Source organism: Notamacropus eugenii, chromosome 5 (assembly GCF_028372415.1).
Source record: "Notamacropus eugenii isolate mMacEug1 chromosome 5, mMacEug1.pri_v2, whole genome shotgun sequence".
NCBI classification, from domain to species: domain Eukaryota; kingdom Metazoa; phylum Chordata; class Mammalia; order Diprotodontia; family Macropodidae; genus Notamacropus; species Notamacropus eugenii.
The window spans coordinates 2,125,072-2,133,064 of record NC_092876.1 but is presented as its reverse complement, the minus strand read 5'-3'; the positions used below and the strand labels follow the sequence as shown (position 1 = coordinate 2,133,064).

General features: G+C 38.9%; 1 protein-coding gene across 3 annotated transcripts in view; it reads left to right on the top strand.

Annotated features, from left to right (window-relative positions):
* The first annotated feature begins 6,552 nt into the window (after positions 1–6,552).
* Positions 6,553–7,993, top strand: part of LOC140508103 (sulfotransferase 2A1-like) — a 79,532-nt gene continuing 78,091 nt past the window's right edge. For all 3 annotated transcript variants that reach the window (XM_072615874.1, XM_072615873.1, XM_072615872.1), the window contains exon 1: positions 6,553–7,020. The gene's annotated coding sequence lies outside the window, so the exon portion shown is untranslated. The remainder of the gene's footprint in view (positions 7,021–7,993) is intronic.

Here is a 7,993-nt window from a genome sequence, read left to right as displayed (position 1 = left end):
ATTTGGTAGTTCACATTTTACTTAATTACAATTTTATTCATCTCTTTTTTGTTTTCAGTATTTTAATTTGCTATTTAATTCGGGGCTTTGAATTTTTTCCCCCAGCTTTTCCAGTTGCATGCCCAATCCATTGATCTCCTCTTTCTCTAGTTTATTCATGTAACCATTCAGAGATATAAAGCTTCCCCTAAGAACGGCTTTCACTGCATTCCATAAGTTTTGTTGCATTTTCCCATTATCGCCATTCCCTGGAATGTAGTTATAGACTGTTTCTATGTTTTATTGTTTGACCCACTCTTTCTTTACGAGTAGATAATTTAGTTTCCAATTGATTTTGGGTGTGTCTTTACATGTCCTTTTATTACATGTCATTTTATATCATCATGATCTTAAAAGGATAAATTGACTATTTCTGCCTTTTTGCACTGGATTGGGAGGTTTTATGCCCTAGTACATTGTGAATTTTTGTGTTTGTGCCATGTACTGCTGAGAAAAAGATACATTTCTTTCTATTCTTATTCAATTGTCTCCAGAGGTCTGTCATGTCTACCTTTTCCAGAAATCTATTCACCTCCTTAACTTCTTTCTTGTTTATTTTAAGTTTCGATATACAAGTTCAGAGAGGAGGAGGTTGACATCCCCCACTAGTATAGTTTTGCTTCCTATAGCTTGCTTAACTTCTCTAAGAGTTTGGATACTATGCTACTTGTTGCTGATATGTTTGTTATTTAAATGTTATTTTTCATTTTTGACACAGTTTATAACGGATAAAACAACTCAAACTTTTGGTCAGGTGATACTTCTTTTTAAAGCATTTACACTATGGACCACAAAAGAATTTTTTTAAAACATTAACTAACTGAGACACAAATAATATTTATGTTGCTAAATTCACAAACTCCTGACCTAATTGTCTCCATAGTTTTACTAAGAATTAAAGGACCCTAACTTATTGTTGTGGGTCTAAAGTCCTATGCCTAATAGCTTAATTTTAGACTTAACCTCGGATGTTCCCCTACCAATAATTTATAATTGAATAGATCTGGCACTAAGCTTACAAACCTTTTGAATATAGGAAATTGCCACCAAGAGTAGGGACTTTGCAGGGATAGAATATCTCCCGAACTTCATGTCAGTTCCAGGTAGGATTAGATTGTCCACTTGCATTCAGTCAGGTTTAAAGTCTTCCAGGTGTCAGTGGGGAAATTGAGTCAGGAGAATCCTACCTGGCTAAACAGCCGATCTCCCACCCTTCCCGTGAGATCACCTTTTGCAGTTCATACCAGCATCTCACCATCTTACTGGCATCATGGATTGAAGGCTCAGATCGCCTTTCTTGCTCCCCACACCTGGAGTTAGACTCAGAAAAACAATCACTTAATAGTCCCATAGCATCTAAAAATGGCAAGTTCCAATAATCAGGTTTCAAATACCATTATAATTTCACTTCGTCTAAGGAACATCTTTTGAGGCAAGTATTAAGTGGCTTACATGCCTTTCTACACATATTCTAGTTCCTGATTAAATAGCAATCATAAAATCAAATTTACCATTAAAACCTTACCTTTTCCACAATGCCAAATTTTACCCGAGGTTACCTTCCTCTAGGAAATTTAGACTGAAATTCTTTTCCCCAAACTAAAGATGTCATTGATTTATTCTCAGTAATTAATTCAGTCAATTGTTTTAATACTAATTGCTTTTACCTCACTTTGTAACATGTCCAATTTTTCTCCCCATCACTCCCCTCCCCCCCACTTCCTAATACCTTGCATTCTGATTACTCCTTCCCTCAATGTACCCTCCCTTCTATCACACCCCACCCCTCTCCTATCCCCATCTTCTCTCTTTTCTTGTAGAGCAAGATAATTTCTGTACCCCATTCCCTGTAGTTCTTATTTCCCGATTATATGCAGTAAACATTCTCAACATTCGTTGCTAATAATTTGAATTCCAACTTCTCTCCCTCCTCACTCCCTCCCCAGCCCCACTGAGAAGGGAAGCAATTCAATACAGACTAAATATACGTTCTTTTGCAAAAGACTTCCATAATAATCATGTTGTATAATATTAATTATATTTCCCTCTGTCCTACTCTATCCCCCCTTATTTTTTTCTCCACAATTGACCTTGTCCCTTCTTAAAAGTGTTTATTTCTAGTGACTCCCTTCTCGCATTTGCCGTCCCTTCTAACATTCCCCTCTCCCCACTTGTTGCCTCCTCTTCTGATTTCCTGTGTTGTGATATAAATATTCATATCAAATTTAGTGAGCATATTATCCCCTCCTTCAGCCAAATGTGGAGAGAGTAGCTTCATTTTTTCCCTCTCCCTTTCTCCCTTTTCTCCTCCATTGAATAAGATTTTTCTTATCTCTTTTATGAGTTAGAGCCTGCCCCGTTCCATTTCTCCCTTTCCCTTTCTGGTATTTTCCTCATCCATCCCTTAATTTTTATTTTATTTTATTTTCTGTGGATATCATCTCTTCTGATATAACACACCCTGTACTCTCTATCTATATATGTATATGTGTGTGTGTGTGTGTGTGTATGTACCATCTCTCCATCTACCAAAATACTCAGAAAAAGTTTCAAGAATTAAAAATATTTTCTTTTCATGTAGTAATGTAAACAGTTCAGCTTTAGAGAGTCTTTTATGATTTTTTTTCCTGTTTACCTTTTCATGATTCTCTTAATTCTTGTCTTGGGAAGTCAAATTTTTCTATACAGATCTGGTCTTTTCCCCATTATGAATGATTGAAAGTTGTCTATATCATTGAATGACCATTTATTCCCTTGAAGTATTATACTCAGATTTGCTGGGTAGGTGATTCTTGGTTTCAATCCCAGTTCCTTTGACCTCTGAAATGTCCTATTCCAAGCACTTCAGTCCCTTAATGTTGAAGCTGCCAGATCCTGTGTTATCCTGATTCTATTTCCACAGTACTTAAATTGCTTCTTTCTAGTTGCTTGCGGTATTTTCTCCTTGATCTGGGAACTCTGAAATTTGACCACAATATTCCTAAGAGTTTCTCTGTTCAGATCTCTTTCAGGAGGTGATTGGTGAATTCTTTCAATATTCATTTTTCCCTCTGATTCTAGAACATCAGGGCAGTTTTCCTTGATAATTTCATGGAAGATAATGTCTAGGCTCTTTTTTTGATCATGGCTTTCAGATAGTCCCATAATTTCTAAGTTGTTTCTCCTGGATCTATCTTCCAGGTCGGTTGTTTTTCCAATGAGATGTTTCACATTATCTTCTATTTTTTCAAATTTTTGGTTTTGTTTACTAACTGCTTGGTTTAACTCATAGTCATTCATTTCCCTGAACTCAATTCTCTCTTTCAACGAATTATTTTGTTTAGTGAGCTTTTGAACCTTCTCCTCTATTTGGCTAATTGCTTTTTAAAACCTCCTTTTCCTCGTTGGCTTTTTTGACCTCTTTTTCCAATTGAGTTAGCCTCTTTTTAAAGCTGTATTTTCCTCAGCATTTTTTGGTTCTCCTTTAGTTAACTGCTAACTTGTTTTTTAAGGTCTTCTTTTGCCTGAGCCCAGGCAAGTTCCCTTTAAGTTCCCTTTGGAGGCCCTGGAGGCAGAGGCCTTGACTTCCTCTGACAGGAGGAATATGTCTTGTTCTTCCTCATCTGAAATAATGGGGGAAGACACCTGTTCCCCAAGAGAGCAACTAACCTTCTATGGTCTTATTTTTTCCCCTTTTTTGGGCATTTTCCCAGCCAGTTACTTGACTTCTGAGCTTCCTCTCCACCACCACCTCGCCTCCAGTTCCACCAAGCCAGCACTGGCGGCTGAGATTCAGATGAGCTGCTCCAAAAACTCAGGGGTTTTAGGTAGGGCTAGGGCTACTATTCAGTGTGAGATTAAGATCAACTGCTCAGGTGAGGACAGGGTCACCAACACAGGGCTCAGTTCCCTCAGGGGGTTTACAATGAGACCTTCAACAATAGATGTGGGCTACTGCCTGTTTTGGGAGCCCCATCCACTGCTGCCTCTACTTCTGCATCCTGAGGAAACCTGAGTTATGGGGACACCCTGCTCCCTTCTCAGCCAGCTGAAGAGACCCTCTCACTGACCTTTGGATCCTGTGGGTTGAGGGATCTGTGCTGCTGCTGGAGACTCTGTCCCTGATGACTGCTCGAATCTACTCCTTTTGGTGCTTCGTGGCCAAGGCATGGCTGGGCTCTGCTCCACATCCGGTGCTCAACAGACCTTTCCCATCAGTCTTTCATGTCTCTCTGAGTTAGAAATCTCCTCCACTCTGTTTTTCTGTGGCTTCTGCTGCTCTAGAATTTGTTGAGAGTTCTTCTTTACAGGTATTGTATGGACTGTGGGGTAAGAGCTAGCATATGTCCATCTTTCTACTCCACCATTTTGGCTCCCTCCTGGATATGTTTAACAATGATACTACTTCATTTCCTATGGTGCCTTTTAATAGAATATAGATTTCTTCCTTATCTCTTTTCACTAGATCTATTTTTTCTTTTTATCTAAGATTATGATTGCTACCCCTGATTTTTTTGTTTCAGCTGAAGCATAATAGATTATACTGCAGCCTTTTACCTTTACCCTGTGTGTATCCCCCTATTTCAATTGTGATTCTTGTAAACAACATATTGTAGGATTGTCTTTGAATCCATTCTGCTCTCAGCCTCCCTTTTAAGGGAGGATTTGCCCCATTCACATTCGCAGTAATAATTACTCTCTGTGTCTTTCTTCTCATTCTACTTCCCCTCCTGTTTATGGTTTTATTTCTCTCTTCTTCCATCCCCTCCTCAAAAGAGTTTTACTTTTGACCACCACATCCCTCAGTCTTCCCTGTCTTCTATCAGGCCATCTCCTTTTTCCTTCCCTTTTCCCTTGCTACTTATTTCCTCTCTTCTAACCACTCCTGCTTTTTCTTTCCCCTTTCCCCTCATACTGTCTGTAGGGCAAGTTAGATTTCTATACTCAACTGAATATATTATTTCCTCCTTGAGCCAAATCTGATGAGAGTAAAGCTTGAATAATGCTCAACATCCTCTCTTCTTTCTCTCTACTCTCAGGAAGCGTGCTGTGATCTTTGAGCAAAGCGTAATTGAGATAGCATAAAGTAAATGCAGGATGCCCAAGCTTGGGGTACCCACCCCAAATATTCACATGGGCTCTCTGTGCCCAATATATGGTAGAGCATTCTGAGATTGTATTAATCCGACCAGCTACAGTCCAACACACTGAAATTGCACTTTATCATGGTGATGTCATTTTGATCCTCTGCAAAGATGAAGGACAACAACCAACCAGGCCAACCACCAGACGGTAATATATTTTTGTGCTTCTTCATGTGATTTATCTTTATCCTTTTCTGTCTCTTCCTTTCCTTTTCTCTTATGAAAATTCTTTCACTCCCCTTAATTAGGTTCTTCATTATTGCATCAGTTAACTTATACCCACACCTTCTATGTTAATGGTGCAATAAATATTCCCTTCTCAAGATCATAAAGTATCATTTTCCCATAGAGGAATGTAAACCGTTCGCCCTTAATGAATAACAAGTTCTTTTTCTTCTTTTTCTCTTGTTTACCTTTTTATGCCTCCCTTGAGTTTTGTATTTGAACATCAGATTCCCCATTGAGCTCTGGTCTTTTCATCAGGAAGGTCTGGAAATCCCTTATTTCACTGAGTGTTCAACTCCTTGCCAGAAAGATTATGCTCAGTTTTGCTGAGTAATTGGTCCTTGGTTCTCGTCAAAGCTCTTTGCCTTACAGAATATCATATTCTAATCCCTCTGATGTTTTAATGTAGAAGCTGCAAGGTCCTGTGTGATCCTGACTGGAGTTCCTCGATATTTGAATTTTTTCTTTCTGGCTGCTTGCAGTATTTTCTCCTTGACATCATAATTCTGGAATTTGGCAACAATATTCCTTGGCATTATCCATTTTGGGATAGGTTGATTCTTTCAATGTCTATTACACTCTCTGAATCTTGCACCTCAGGGCAGTTTTCTTTGATGGTTTCTTGGAAGATACTGTTCAGGCTCTTTTTTTTCATCATGGTTTTCCAGTAGACTAATAATTCTTAGATTTTCTCTTCAGAGTCTATTTTCGAAGTCAGTTCTTTATCCAATGATATATATTTTCTTCTATTTTTTCATTCTTTTCCATATAAATTTATTTATTTTCAGCTTCCAGCATTCAGTTCCACGAAACTTTGAATTTCAAATTTTTTCCCCATCTCCCATCTACCACCCCAGTAGGACAGTTTGTATTCTTGTTGTTTATTTCCTCCAATCTACCTTCCCTTCTATCACCACCCCCCCATCCCCTTCCCTTCTGTTTTCCTGTAGGTATGAAAGATTTCCATACACCATTACTTATATATCTTAATTCCTAGTGTCAGGAAAACAGTCTCTAAAGTTCATTTTTAAAGCTTTGAGTCCCATATTCTCTTCTTTTCCCCCTGCCCACTCACCCTTATTGAGAACACATTCAATTTCATAAAGGTGATGTAAGTGAGGTCATGCAAACATCTCCATAACAGTGATGTTGTGAAAGACTAACTGTGTTTCCCTCTACCCTGTCCTGTCTTATAATTATTCAATTGTCGCCTTTGACCTTTCCCTTTAACAAAGTGTTACCCCTTCCCCTAATATGCCATCCTTTCTATTATTCCACATCATTTATCCCCTCCCACCCTGGAGTCCGATGTTAGGCAGAAGCAGGAGCTCTTTGTAGTGTAATAGTCCCCAGGAGTTGAGACAAGGAGCAGGAACAGATTGCTGCCAGCATGTGAACCCAGGCAAGAGCTGGGAGCAGTTGACCCATCAAGGAGCAGCCCTGGGGTTTGGAAGTCAGCCTTCAGTCAAGATGAGGGAAGACTTTACTTGGACACTGTATTGATTGAGAAGATTATTCATACAATTACCTAGTGGTGGATGGTTTCGTATTTTCTGCTATGCTTTAAGGATGCATTGTGCTAGAGAAGTCCCTAGCCTGGAACACCCTGACTTTGTGGATGCAATGCTATATGGTATGTGCCATTTCACATACTGAGTGTTTTGAGATATATACATGTGTTAGATAATATATGTTGCTTAAGGATGTTGAATGAATGTTGTTCTTCATTGAACAATGTTTTGTTGATTGCTGAATAGACTTCATTCTACCGTGTGTTTAGACCCTTAAAATCATTCAAAGCAGCAGTCATCAGGTGTGCTGCCATGACTGACATTACAATGTGAAACCTTTATACTATCAGTGACTGGAGGTCTCAGCCTGGAGGGAGGAAGAACTAAATTCAATTATTCGCTGAAAAGGTATTTATTGTTATTGTTGAATTGTTCCAGTGAAGTCAGCCTCTCCATTACCAAATGACATAGATGTTAAAGTAGTTTGTAGTTTCTTTCTTCAGCTCAATTTCCTGATGGGGAACAGAGGCAAGAGACTCACATAGCTAGTAAGTGTGTGAGGCTGGATTTGAACTCAGACTCTCCTGTCTCCAGGGATAGTGGCCTTTCCACTGCACTACCTAGCTGTCCCACAGTGTATTTGCTGTATGTGTGACACTTGGGAGTGCACTTAAACTCTATGTCCCTCAGTTTCCTTACATATAAAGTAGGGATTATGATTATACCACCTCTCAAGTTATGATAAGAATATAGTGAGAAGATGACTAGAAAACCTTTACAAAATCATAGGTGTGTGTGTGTGTGTGTGTGTGTGTGTGCGTGTAAATGTCCTTATTATTATTTGATTATGTGGACGAGGAGGGGAGCTCCTCTTTCAACCTGAATGTTGTGATTTTGTAACTTTGAGATATTACTTCTTGGGATCATTTGTTTGGATGAGAAGTGTCCCTGGTTGAAGAGAAGCTGAAGAACTGAATTAGGGACATTCTGGTTTGCTAAAAAACCGAAAGGTCACTCATTGATTATGGAAAGGTACAAGAGGCCTTGGGAAGTCTCAGTGCCAGAAAAAAATGGGGAAAATGAAATGTTCTACCT